Raw genomic sequence first — 13,881 nt, forward strand, 5'->3', positions numbered from 1 at the left:
ATCCATCATCTATCATCCATCTTCCTTCCTTCCTTCCTTCCTTCCTTCCTTCCTTCCTTCCTTCCTTCCTTCCTTCCTTCCTTCCTCTCTCCTTCTTTAAAAAATAACCACAGTAACATTAACCAGATTTCAATTAATGTCACTCCAACCTGGCAAGTCAGTAAAAATGCAGAGAGATTTACATTTGTTTTTATTCAACCCCCCCACACTTCATTTTTATACATTTTTTTAAAAAAGGCAACCTTTGGAAGTTTTGCAAGCCGTTACTGATTTCCTAAACCTGCCTGGATTGATTTATACACATGGCTCTGGCAGCCTTTTTGGGGTGATGTCATCCCAGGCACGTTGTGTTCTTGGTTGGGTCACGTTGCATTACATGTGCTACACAGATTCAGGTGTGATATATGAGCAAGGACACATCGGAGGAAAATGCATTAATTAACTGATGACTTGCTTCGTTCATGCTAGAATCCAAAGTGTGGAGTTGGCGAAGATGAGAAATGGTGGTAGCCCTATATAATGATATCACACAAAATTTCCTCATTGTTGAGACTTTAAACTTACAGATCTTTATTTTATGAAGTAGGTGATATATTATGAATAGTTTCTTTTATTAAAGATACAGTATGATATATACAAGTGATATATCCAAAATATGCCCATGTTACTCCAACACTCTGCAGTCTGCATTGGTTGCCAATCAGTTTCTGGTCACAATTCAAAGTGTTGGTCATCACCTATAAAGTCCTTCATGGCACCGGATCAGGGTATCTACAAGACCGCCTTCTGCCGCACGAATCCCAGCAACCGGTTAGGTCCCACAGAGTTGGTCTCCGCCGGGTCCCGTCAACTAAACAATGTCGTTTGGCGGGACCCAGAGGAAGAGCCTTCTCTGTGGCGGCCCTGGCCCTCTGGAACCAACTCCCCCCAGAGATTAGAATTGCCCCCAACCTCCTTGCCTTTCGAAAGCTGCTTAAAACCCACCTCTGCCACCAGGCATGGGGGAACTGAAACATCTCCCCCTGCCTATGTAGTTCTTTGTGTATGATATGACTGTATGTATGTTTTTTTAAAATATATATATTGGGGTTTCTTGTTTTTTAGACTTTTAAATGTATTATTGTTATTTTAGATTCTAACTATTAGATTTGTCATTATATATTGTTTTTATCATTGCTGTAAGTCTACGGAGAGGGGAGGCATACAAATCTAATAAATAATAATAATAATAATAATAATAATAATAATAATAATATACAAGATATATATATGGTGGTACCTCTACCTACAAATGCCTCTACTTATGGACATTTCTAGATAAGAAGCGATGCCAACTAGCTTTATTCTCGGCCCCAAAGGGCCCACCTCCTTGTCAAAACTCCATTAATATTCCCATCCCACCCATTCTCATTTCCATCGCACTTATGATATTGGATTTCTGGTTTCCGTCAAACGCTGAAAACAGAGATGACAAGCGCTTTCCCTGGGAAGCATTTTTTTCCGAGGGAAAAGAATTCCTGCTGATCAGACCAGACGCTTTCGAACAGGACCTGAAAATGCCAAGTGTGCCATCTTCTTAAAAAAATAAAATAAGTGTTTTCTCGTGTAGAAATACAGTTGTATCTCTTCCTACGAACGCCTCTACTTACGAACTTTTCTAGATAAGAACCGGGTGTTCAAGATTTTTTTGCCTCTTCTCAAGAACCATTTCCCACTTACAAACCCGGAATACAAATAGTTAAAAAGGTTAAATACTTAGGAATATGGATAACATCCAAAACAATAACACTAAAAAATGATAATTACATAAAATTATTGATGGAAATTAAAAAGGATCTAGAAATTTGGAATAACTTAAAAATATCCTTTTTGGGAAGAGTTGCCACAATTAAGATGAACATTTTACCTAAAATTTTATTTTTATTTCAGGTGATCCCAATAAATCCAGGGGGAAATTTTTTCAAAAACTTAACTACGATAGTCCAAAAATTCTTATGGCAAGGAAAAAAGGCAAGAATAAAGATAAATATTTTGGAAGATATTAAAGAAAGGGGAGGGTTTACACTCCCCAATTGGAAACTATACTATCAGGCAGCCGCCCTAACGTGGATTAGGGACTGGTTAACATTAGAGAATAAAAGAATATTGAAATTAGAAGGACATGATCTTATGCTTGGTTGGCATGCCTTTATATGGTATGACAAGGATAAAAATCATTCATATTTTAAAAGACACACATTAAGAAAATATTTATTAGAAGTTTGGAAAGACATAAGGAAAAATCATTTCTTGACTGTTCCTGAATGGCTTGCCCCTTTAGAAGCAATAATACACCCAAATTCTATACAGGAAAAGAGAATAATAAGATACAAGGACCTATTAAATGATCAAATTAAACTAAAATCTAGAACTAAATTACAAGAAGAAGGGATAATAATCGATTGGTGGCATTACGCACAGATTCGATCTAGATACCAGAAAGATAGTACGCTCGATATTTTTAACAAGAATAAAAACCTTTTAAATAATTTAATAACCATCAATCAAACTAAAACAATAGGGAAAATTTATAAATACTTGATTGCCCATAAACATATAGATTTAACATTAAAGGATAACATGATAAGCTGGTGTAAAAATATTGGAAAAGAAATAGATATAGATACATGGGAGAAAGTTTGGATTGGGAATTGGAAAATTACAAAATCAGTGTCCTTAAAAGAAAACCAAATTAAAATGTTTTATAGATGGCACCTCCCACCAAATAGGATAGCAAAAATGTTTCCTAAAACTTCTCCGTTGTGTTGGAAATGTAAAAAGGAAATAGGGTCCTACTACCATCAATGGTGGACGTGTAGCAAAGCTAGACTCTATTGGAAAATGATAGAAAAAATGATAAAAGAAATAGTGAAGCAGGACATAGAAATAACCCCGGAATTTTATTTATTAGGAATCACAAATCCGACTTACAAGAAAGAAATTTTATATTTAATTACAGTATACATATTTTAACTGCGGCTAGGATTATATATGCGCAAAACTGGAAAGGGGAGGACATCCCCAAAGAAGAAGAAGTCATTACAAAAATATTAGATTGCGCTGAAATGGATATGATGACAAGACGCTTAAATGATCAAGAAGATACGGAATTTTATGAAACATGGAACAAAGTTTATATATGGATAAATAAGAAGAAACAGTAGAAGGTTAAGATAAATAATTAAACAAATGAGTAAATTGTTTCGGCAAAGATAAGATTTATGTGCTATAATAGAATTATGTAGAATATGTTTGTGTTAGAAGTATATTAGAATTAGTTTATATATGAAGAATTATTATTAGAATTAGTTTTAAATATGAAAAGTTTTAAATATGAAAAATTATAATGAAAAGTTTAACAAATCATTTTTTAACATTTACAATAATGAATTACAGTATACTTAAATATGTATTCTTTTTTCTGTATTCAAATTTATACTTTTGAGATAAGCGGGGAAAATACAACCCCACTTTTATGTTAAATGTATGTCTGTCTGCGTCTATTTTATGAAAATTAATAAAAAATATTTGAAAAAAAGAAAGAAAATGTTCCATAGATGGCATTTGCCACCCAACAGACTCGCCAAAATGTAGCCGAATCTTCAACCAAATTGTTGGAAGTGCAAAAAGGAGATAGGTATGTATTATCACCAATGGTGGACCTGCCCTAAAGTTAAATACTATTTGAACTTAATTGAGAAGCTGCGCTCTGAGTCTCTGGACAGGGGCAGCATACAAATCTAATAAATAATAATAATAATAATAATAATAAATAATAATAAAAGAAATAGTACAAGAGGAAATAGAAAAGATGCCAGAATTCTTTTTATTAGGAATTCCTACTCAGAAGTATAAAAAAGAAAAAAGAAGGTGGTAGCATTGTATTCTATAACTTCCTGAAATTGATTTATTGTAAAACAATTTGATGTTGTTATAATTTTTATTGTACTGTGATTGGAGAGAAAAAAATAAAAAAAATTCTTTGCCAAAAAAAAAAGTCTTTTGATGAGTTAATTTCCTTCAGTGAGTTATCTGTTCTCACTATATGGAATCCTTAAAGCCACTTAAATGTCCTGCCTTTTTATTTATTGGATTTGTATGCCGCCCCTTTCCATAGACTCGGGGCAGCCTTGCCTCCCAATTCTTCTCAATGAAGACCAATCCCTTGGAAGCCTTTCAATAGTTTGCAAATGTTTGCCAATCCCATCTGCTCCAAAATGCCAAAAGCACAGTTTGCATTCTGTCTAACGTGTCCGGAAGGAACGCCTGCTGTTTTTTTCTGGGCTTCGTTTCTCGTTTTGTCCGAGAAGGACCTTGTGGTATTCATTGGGATGCATAAATGCCATCTGTGCCAAGGTTTTATCAAGTTTTGCTCAATCGTTCCGCGATAAGGCTGCGGGTGCATGGACTACGGAGAGGAAAGATTAATTTCTCACTGCTGAAGAATGTTGGAAGAGCATCAAGGGAGCCAAACTTCTTTCACTCAAGTTTGTTTGCCTGAAACTGTGAACATTTCGGGTGCCGCCATATGGCGCCCTTGTCATCCTGTCACATGCTATTATTTCCTTTCCTTTGCCATTGTTTTGTGAAACTTGATTTGTGGTAATTACTGTATTTTTAAAATTCAAACAGAGGCTCTGGGAGGCCGTTTTTGGCTTCCAGAGAGCCCCCAGAGAGATAGCTAGATAGCTAGATAGCTAGATCAGTGTTTTTCAACCAGTGTGCCGCGGCACACTAGTGTGCCGCGAGACATGGTCAGGTGTGCCGCGAAGCTCAGAGAGAAAGAAAGCAAGATAGAGAGAGAGAGAAAGAGAGAAAGAAAGCAAGAGTGAGAGAAAAAAAGAGAAAGAAAGCAAGAGAAAGAGCGAAAGAGAGAGAAAGAGAACAAGAGAGAAAGAAGGCAAGAGAGAAAGAGAACAAAAGAAAGAGAAAGAGAGAGAGAGAAAGAGAGAGAAAGAGGGAGGGAAGGAGGTAGAGAAAGACATAGAGGGAGGTAGGGAGGGAGAGAGAGAGAAAGAGCAAAAAAGAGAGGAAGGAAGGAAGAGAAAGAAAGAGGGATGGAGAGAGAAAGAAAGAGGAAGGAAGGGAGAGAAAGAGGGAGGGAGAAAGTAATAGAGCGAAGGGGAGGAAGAGAGAGAGAATTTTTTTGTCCAAACTTTTTTTAGCCCCCCCCCCCCCCCAGCTCAATGTGCCCCAGGGTTTCGTAAATGTAAAAAATGTGCCGCGGCTCAAAAAAGGTTGAAAATCACTGAGCTAGATAGCTAGATAGCTAGTGTTCTGTCTGGGTCCCTCCAGCAAATACCAACCCAAAAAGAGAATCCAGACACCCTGGTAAAAATCAAAGGCAGTTTATAGAATTCAAAGCAAACACAGGTAATAGAAAATGTCCTTACACACAGGAACACGCTGGAACTTCAAAGATGTTTCACGAAGGCCATGAAGTAAAACAGGATTCTTGCTGTCAAAAACAACGCTGGAGATAACAAACATACGCCTCCCGCAAGTCTTCCAGTCTTCTAGGCCACAAGCCAAGATCAGAGACGCCGAGAAGCAAAGCAGGGTCACAGAACTTTCAAGTTGATAACGCTCCACATGGCTAAAAGGGCTTGCCTGCCTTTTAAACCCTGCTGAGGAGAACCACACCCAACCCCAGCTGTTGCCAATTCAGTGATGCCAATACCTTTCTAATTGGTCCCGTCTCTGAGCTGCACGTCTCTGTCGCATGTCAATTATAGCCTGTGCTTCCTCATCCAATGAAGCCAGGCTACTGGCTGGGGACAGCCCCCACCCAGGGCTCTCAGGCTGCTCCACCTCATCCTCTTCCTGACGTTCCTCTCCCCCGTCTGCCTGGTCCTCCACCTCCTGTTCACTGTCCTTCTCCTCCGGGCCTGGATCCAGCAGAGACGCAGCCGGTCCCTGAGGAGCCTCAGGCTGAATCACAACAGATAGATAGATAGATAGATAGATAGATAGATAGATAGAAAGATAGAAAGATAGATAGACAGATAGACAGATAGAGACAGACAGACAGACAGACAGAAGTAAAGGAAGAGGAAATTCATAGTACTGGCAATATAAATTTTGTAAAACAAATACGCAAATGAACTTTCCACATTTTAACTTCCCTTTTCCTTCTTATTCCTCGCACAATTTCCTGGGGCCCACAAGAGATGCATCTGGAGCCAAAATTCCCTTTGAGTTTGGAATCCCACCTCTCAGCCTTTACACCCACGTTTGTCTTTCTGCTTCCTATCCTTAAAAAGCCCATTCTTTCTATAAATATCAACACTTCTTTGCATTTGGAATGAGCTCCTGGCTATCCCCAATTTACAGCTAGGAACTAGTCAAGGAGAGAATTCTGTTATTCTGTTATCCAGGTTTTTGTTGGGTGAGCTACAGGCAAAAATTTTTTTGCCTTCATTGTTCCATCTCCAGGGTGTTTTGAATAGAACACATTGACATACATTAGTAGCCAGTGACATGACATTATTACGTTTGAACAGAGGAAACATTAATTTAATTTTCTTTTAGCAGTTGGAAACCTACCCATCCAGAGTTAAGGAGTTCTTGCGGAGGTGGATTGTGAGCGAACATTCGACCAACTGCACTATACTCATTTATAGAAACATAGAAGATTGATGGCAGAAAAAGACCTCATGGTCCATCTAGTCTGCCCTTATACTATTTCCTGTATTTTATCTTAGGATGGATAGAATCGCAGATGTATACTAAAATAAAACAGATAAATAATTAGGAAAATTTGAATTAAGAATTTGGCAATTGATATTATATTGCATTGTATTTTAATTTGAAGGTATGTGAATTTTATCTCTGTAAGGTCTGGAAAAACAATAAAAAATTTATACCTCCCCCAAAAAAGAAATTCTGGGAGTTGAAGTCCACATGTCATAGAAGAGCCAACTTTGCCTATCCTTGGACTAGATGACCTACAAGGTCCCTTCCAACTCTAGTAATCTAATCTAATCTAATCTTATTTATTTATTTATTTATTGTTAGAGTTGAAAGGGACCATGAAGGCCATCAAGTTCAACCCCCTGCCCAAGCAGGAACCCTATAGTACACCAGTCAAGTGGCAGTTCAATCTTCTCTTAAAAATGTCCAGAGTGTTGGTGTTCACAACGTCCGCTGGTAGGTTGTTCCATTGGTTGATCGCTCTGACCGTCAGGAAGTTCCTCCTTATCTCCATGTGGAATCTCTCCTTGGTCAGCTTCCAGCCGTTGTTCCTCGTCCGGCCCTCTGGTGCCCTGGAGAATAAAGTGATCCCCTCCTCTCTGTGACATCCCCTTGTATACTTGTAGACTGCTATCATGTCCACTCTGGCCCTCCTTTTCTCTAGGCTATCCATGCCCAGTTTCCTCAGTCTCTCTTCGTAAGTCTTGGTTTCCAATCCCTTAATCTTCTTGGTTGCTCTTTTTTGCACCTTCTCCAGAGTTTCAATGTCTCTTTTGAAGTGTGGTGACCAGAACTGAATACAATACTCCAGGTGTGGTCTGACCATAGCAATTACAGGAAGGAAATAGTCTTTTCTTAAATTGGCTAAAATACTTTATAGTAGGGTTGTGGGTGCGTGAGTGGGGGTTGGGTGTGCCTTCCAGGGTGATATTTGCTTCCACCCATGCGCAGGAAGTGAAATCTCATGAGAGGATATGCGTGACCGTGAGAATTCACTGGGTTTTTGCCTTTTTCACATGCGCAGAAGCAAAAAAAACAATGAAAAATGCCAAAATCTTAAGGTCGTATGCGTCCTCACACAATATTTGTTGTTAACGGCGAGTATTCTGAGCAGAGCCTGGTTACAAGCGGTGTGCCACGGGTCTATTCTGGGTCCTTTTCTTTTTAATATCATTGTGAGTGACATAAGGGAAGGTTTGGTAGGGAAGGTTTGCCTATTTGCTGATGAAGTGTGCAATAGGGTTGATATTCCTGGTGACATCTGTAATATGGCAAATGATTTAGCTTTACTAGATAAGTAGTCAAAGGAATGGAAACAGCAGTTTAATGTTTCCAAATGTAAAATAATGCACTTGGGGAAAAGGAATCCTCAATCTGAGTATTGTATTGGCAGTTCTGTGCTAGCAAAAACTACAGAAGAGAAGGATTTAGGGGTAGTGATTTCTGACACTCTCAAAATGGGTGAACAGTGCAGTCAGGCAGTAGGGAAAGCAAGTGGAATGCTTGGCTGCACAACTAGAGGTATAATAAGCAGGAAGAGGGAGATTGTGATCCTGCTGTATGGAGCGCTGGTGAGATCACATTCATAGTCCTGTGTCCAGTTCTGGAGACCTCAGCTACAAAAAGATATTGATAAAATTGAACGGGTCCAAAGACGGGCTACAAAAATGGTGGAAGGTCTTAAGCATAAAACTTATCAGGAAAGACTTCATGAACTCAATCTGTATAGTCTGGAGGACAGAAGGGAAAGGGGGGACATGATCGAAAGATTTAAATTGTTTTATTATGTATTCTTTGTTTGTTGTGAGCCACCCTGAGTCCACAGAGAGGGGCGGCATACAAATCCAATAAGTAAGTAAGTAAGTAAGTAAGTAAGTAAGTAAGTAAGTAAGTAAATAAATAAATATGTTAAAGGGTTAAATAAGGTTCAGGAGAGAAGTGTTTTTAATAAAACAGTGAACACTAGAACAAGGGGGCACAATCTGAGGTTAGTTGGGGGAAAGATTAGAAGTAATGTGAGAAAATATTATTTGACTGAAAGAGTAGTAGATGCTTGGAACAAACTTCCAGCAGACGTGATTGGTAAACCCACAGGAGCTGAATTTAAACATGCCTGGTATAAACATAGATCCATCCTAAGATAAAATACAGGAAATAGTATAAGGGCAGACTAGATGGCCATGAGGTCTTTTTCCGCCATCAATCTTCTTTGTTTCTAAGTTTCTATTTCACTTCCTGTGCATGTCGGTCAGCTGGAGTTTCACGCGCAGCTGGATTTCCACTAACTGGAAGGTATCCCACCCCCTGGTGTGGGCAGTTGCCCTTCACTGGATCCGCTAACGGCTGCACGGCCCCTGCTGGGCCACCACCCTAATTTACAACTGCATGGATTTACTTAAATAACTGTGGCAAGAATGGTCACAAAATGCAGCTCAACTTACTTAACAAGTCTCTTGCTTAGCAATGGAAAATTTTGGGCTCAATTGTTGCCACAAGTCAAGAACTCCCGTAGCAAAGAGCAAAAGTCTGATTGTATCTCTGGATTTTGCAGAAACTTAAAGACTTAACAAGCTTCTTCGAACCTCGTCTGAAATCTACTTCATCAAATGGGAGCGATCCACTGACACCTTGCGCATCTTGTAAAACGGACCGGATCCATTCTGCCCTGGTGTTATGATCCATTCCTTGAACCTCTGGATCGCATTCCTAAGAAAAATCTCAACTTTCAATTTCAAATAAACTTTGAGACTCAATAAACACACGAAGACACAGAGGGTTATGAAACATACATCTTAGCTTTCTTTTCATTTTTTTCTTTTTTTAATTGTGTGTGCTTTATTTTATTTTATTTTAAATTTTTTTTTACACAAATGGAATGGATGCGTCGAGTATTTACACTTAACAGGAGTGAAAGCTGTCTAGTGTATTTGTAAACTCCACTTTTGATTCAGAGCTAAGCCCACCCCACAAAATTACATCTGAGTGAAGAAACATCCAATCTAACAAGTGAAAAAGAAGGAAAACAGACGGTCATTATTCGTGAATATATGGAATAACCAAATTCAACACCAAAAAAAAAAAAACAATTAAAAAAACCCCTATGTTTTAAAATATGATTGAGAAAGACTGGATTTGCCAAGATTCCACATTGCCATTTGTCTCAAAAAAAATGAGGTCCCATGAATATTAAAAGCCCTGATTTTTATGGATAGAAAATGCTATTTTTTTGTCTGTCTAGCTAGTCCTACGTGAATAAGCATGTGTTAGGATTTTACTCAATCTCCTACCCTGTTTCCCCCAAAATAAGACATCCCCTGATAATAAGCCCAATCAGGCTTTTGAGTTAATGGCAATAAGGCCAAGTGCTTACTTTAGGGTTGAAAAAAAAATAAGACAGGGTCTTGTTTTCGGGGAAACACGGTAGGTCAAAAGCAAGACTAATGTTTGCAACCAGCTCGTGATTTTTGGCATCGATTTTGCTGGCTGGCTGGGGTATTCTGGGAGTTGAAGTCCACACATCTTAGAGCAGTGAAGGTGGAGAAACACTCCTCTAAGGTATTTCTCTAAACCATTTAGAGTTTGCATCCTATTCCATCATGTCCTTGCACCCTTGGAAGTGATTCTCAGCGGAACAAGTAACATCTGGATTGCTGTTGAGTTTTAGCACCAATAATAACCCAGATATCTTCTGATGACGATTGCTATCTGCTCACAAAAGGTCATTGTGCATTCACTTATAGGTTTGGGAAAAATTTGGTACTAGCTGGAGTTGCCAAATATCCACCACACAAAGGTGAAAAAAAATTGGAAAAACCATTGACCAGATAATACTTATTTTTCGGGTCCTTGACAGTATAACATCGCCCTACAAAAAATTGTACCTGAACTGAATGATTAAAAAGAGCTCGATTCACCTATCAAAGAACCTTACCAAAGTTTAAGGGAGATGTAAATTATAACTACAGGCAGTCCTTGACTTACAAACCATTGGTTTAGTTATTATTATTATTATTATTATTATTATTATTATTATTATTATTTATTAGATTTGTATGCCGCCCCTCTCCGTAGACTCAGGGCGGCTCACAACACAATAAAACAGTTCATAACAAATCTAATAATTTACAATTTAAAATATTTTAAAAACCCCATTATTAAGCAGACATACGCACAAACATACCATACATAAATTGTATAGGCCCGGGGTAGATATCTCAGTTCTCCCATGCCTGACGACAAAGGTGGGTTTTGAGGAGTTTACGAAAGGCAAGGAGGGTGGGGGGAGCTGGTTCCAGAGAGTCCGGGCTGCCACAGAGAAGGCTCTTCCCCTGGGGCCCGCCAAACGACATTGTTTAGTTGACGGGACCTGGAGAAGACCCACTCTGTGGGACCTAATCGGTCACTGGGATTCGTGCAGCAGAAAGCGGTCCCGGAGATATTCTGGTCCGATGCCATGAAGGGCTTTATAGATCATAACCAACACTTTGAATTGTGACCGGAAACTGATCGGCAACCAATGCAGACTGCGGAGTGTTGGTGTAACATGGGCATACCTTGGGAAGCCCATGACTGCTCTTGCAGCTGCATTCTGCATGGTTGGTGACGTTACAACGTAACTGGAAATGTGGCTTATGACTCGATCGTTTTTCACCTGTAGACAGAATCTTGCCAAAGTAAAGCAATTACTGGCATTATTATTAAAGATATACAGGCAGTCCTTAAATTACAAGCTTTCATTTAGTGACCATTCAAAGTTACGATGGCACTGAAAAAAAATCCGACATAACCATTTTTCATGTTTATGTCCTGTCTGTCGACAATGCTCCCGGTATGCTCCCGGCGGTGTGCATGAGTGTCGGGGCAGGATTCAGTTTCTTGTGCATGGGCACAAGCCGAGTCTCACGCAAGGATGCTGGCACACACACGTTTTCACCGACTTCTTTGATTCTGCGAATGAGTGGAAGCAAAAGAAGGCTGAAAATCAGTGAAATCTCATGTGCGTGAACCATTTGGCTTCTTATGCATGCGCAGAACACGACATGTATGCACAACCATAGTTGGAGCTGCTCATGCATCTACATTTTTCCAACTGGGACTACGCACCTGTAGCCCATTTTTGCGTATACATCCATTGCAACATGGTTACATAATCAAAATTAGAACGCTTGGCAACTGGCATGTAATTTATGACGGTTGCCGTGTCCCGGGATCACGTGATCTCCTTTCACGACCTTCCGACAAGCAAAGTCAATGGGGAAGCTAGATTCACCTAATAACCATGTGACTAACTTAATAATGGCAGCAATTCAGTTAACAAAGTGGAAGAGTTGGTTATGACCTATAAAACCGTACATCGCATAGGACTAGATTACTTGCGGGACCGCCTCCTGCCGCATGAGTCCCAGCGACTGGTCAAGTGCCACAGAGCTGGCCTTCTCCAGGTCCCGTCAACTAGACAATGTTGCTTGGCGGGATCTAGCGGAAGAGCCTTCTCTGTGGGGGCCCCGGCCCTCTGGAATCAGCTCCCCCTGGAGATTCGTACTGTCCCCATCCTCCTTGCCTTCCGTAAGACTCATTTATGTTGTCGGGCTTGGGCCGATTAGATCTTAGCCCCCTGAACCAATGAATGATTGTATGATTGTTGTACGGGTGGATGTGACTGATTTTTAATTTAATTAGGGATTTTAGATTGTTGTGTAATTTTAATTTAATTGGATTGATTTTATCATAATTTATAGGGTTTTTTTAATATGTTGTAAGCTGCCTCGGAGAGGGGCAGCATAGAAATCCAATAAATAAATAAAATAATTAAATAAATAACAGCTGTCGTTGTAAAAACGAGGCAAAAGATGGGTTACAAGAATGGTGGAAGGTCTTAAGCATAAAACTTACCAGGAAAGACTTAATGAACTCAATCTGTATAGTCTGGAGGACAGAAGGAAAAGGGGGGACATGATCGAAACATTTAAATATGTTAAAGGGTTAAATAAGGTTCAGGAGGGAAGTGTTTTTAATAGGAAAGTGAACACAAGAACAAGGGGACACAATCTGAAGTTAGTTGGGGGAAAGACCAAAAGCAACGTGAGAAAATATTATTTCACTGAAAGAGTTGTAGATCCTTGGAACAAACTTCCAGCAGACGTGGTTGGTAAATCCACAGTAACTGAATTTAAACATGCCTGGGATAAACATAGATCCATCCTAAGATAAAATACAGAAAATAGTATAAGGGCAGACTAGATGGACCATGAGGTATTTTTCTGCCATCAGTCTTCTATGTTTCTATGTTTCTAAAACTGACTTAAACAACTGTCTTATTTATTTATTTATTATTTATTTATTATTTGGATTTGTATGCCGCCCCTCTCCGAAGACTCGCTTAGCAGCAGAAACATTGGGCTCATTTGTGGTCGTTAAACCGAGGAGTATCTATGGATGTTGTAATATCTTTTTTAAAAAAAAATCCAGAGCCATCCAAACCAGAGAAAAGCAGGTACCAATTTTAAAAGCTTGTGCATGTTTTTCCTGTTCTATTCTGATTGTCCCTAATGGAGAGATTACATTACAGATTTTAGATTTTCTTTTTTTCCAGGGGTCAAGCTGACAATGTCATGCTTTAATGGATTTTTACATTCCCAACCTTTAAAATCTACGCCTTTGAAGAAAAATACCGCAGTTAAGTGAAATGTAAAGGTTCCCTGAAGGATAAAATGAAGAAAATTTGGTGGGTTTTTTAGCCTTTAGCATTTGATAATTTGACTTTTCTTAAGGCGAGATTTTGTACCTTTTATTAGTATAATTTAAAGAGATATACGCAGGTAGTCTTCGAATTATACGACAGTTCACTTAGTGACCCGAGTTACAACGGCACGGAAAAATGTGACTTATGACCACTTTTCACATTTACGACCGTTCATGATCCAGAGTTGGTTCCTGCTGGTTTGGACTGGTTTGCCTGAACTGGTAGCGACCTGCTGGTGATGTCACGATGACGTCACAGAACTGGTTCAGTGGGTGCTGGTTCGTGGGTGCAGCCATCTTTTTTAAAAAAAAATATTTAAATTTTTTTTCTTCTTCTGAGCATGTGCAAGAGCTGAGTTTCTGGCACTGTGTGTGTGGTTGCCATCTTCTTTTTGGCTTTCTTTTTTT

The sequence above is a fragment of the Erythrolamprus reginae genome, chromosome 4, assembly GCF_031021105.1.
Source record: "Erythrolamprus reginae isolate rEryReg1 chromosome 4, rEryReg1.hap1, whole genome shotgun sequence".
In the NCBI taxonomy this organism is placed as follows: Eukaryota; Metazoa; Chordata; class Lepidosauria; order Squamata; family Dipsadidae; genus Erythrolamprus; species Erythrolamprus reginae.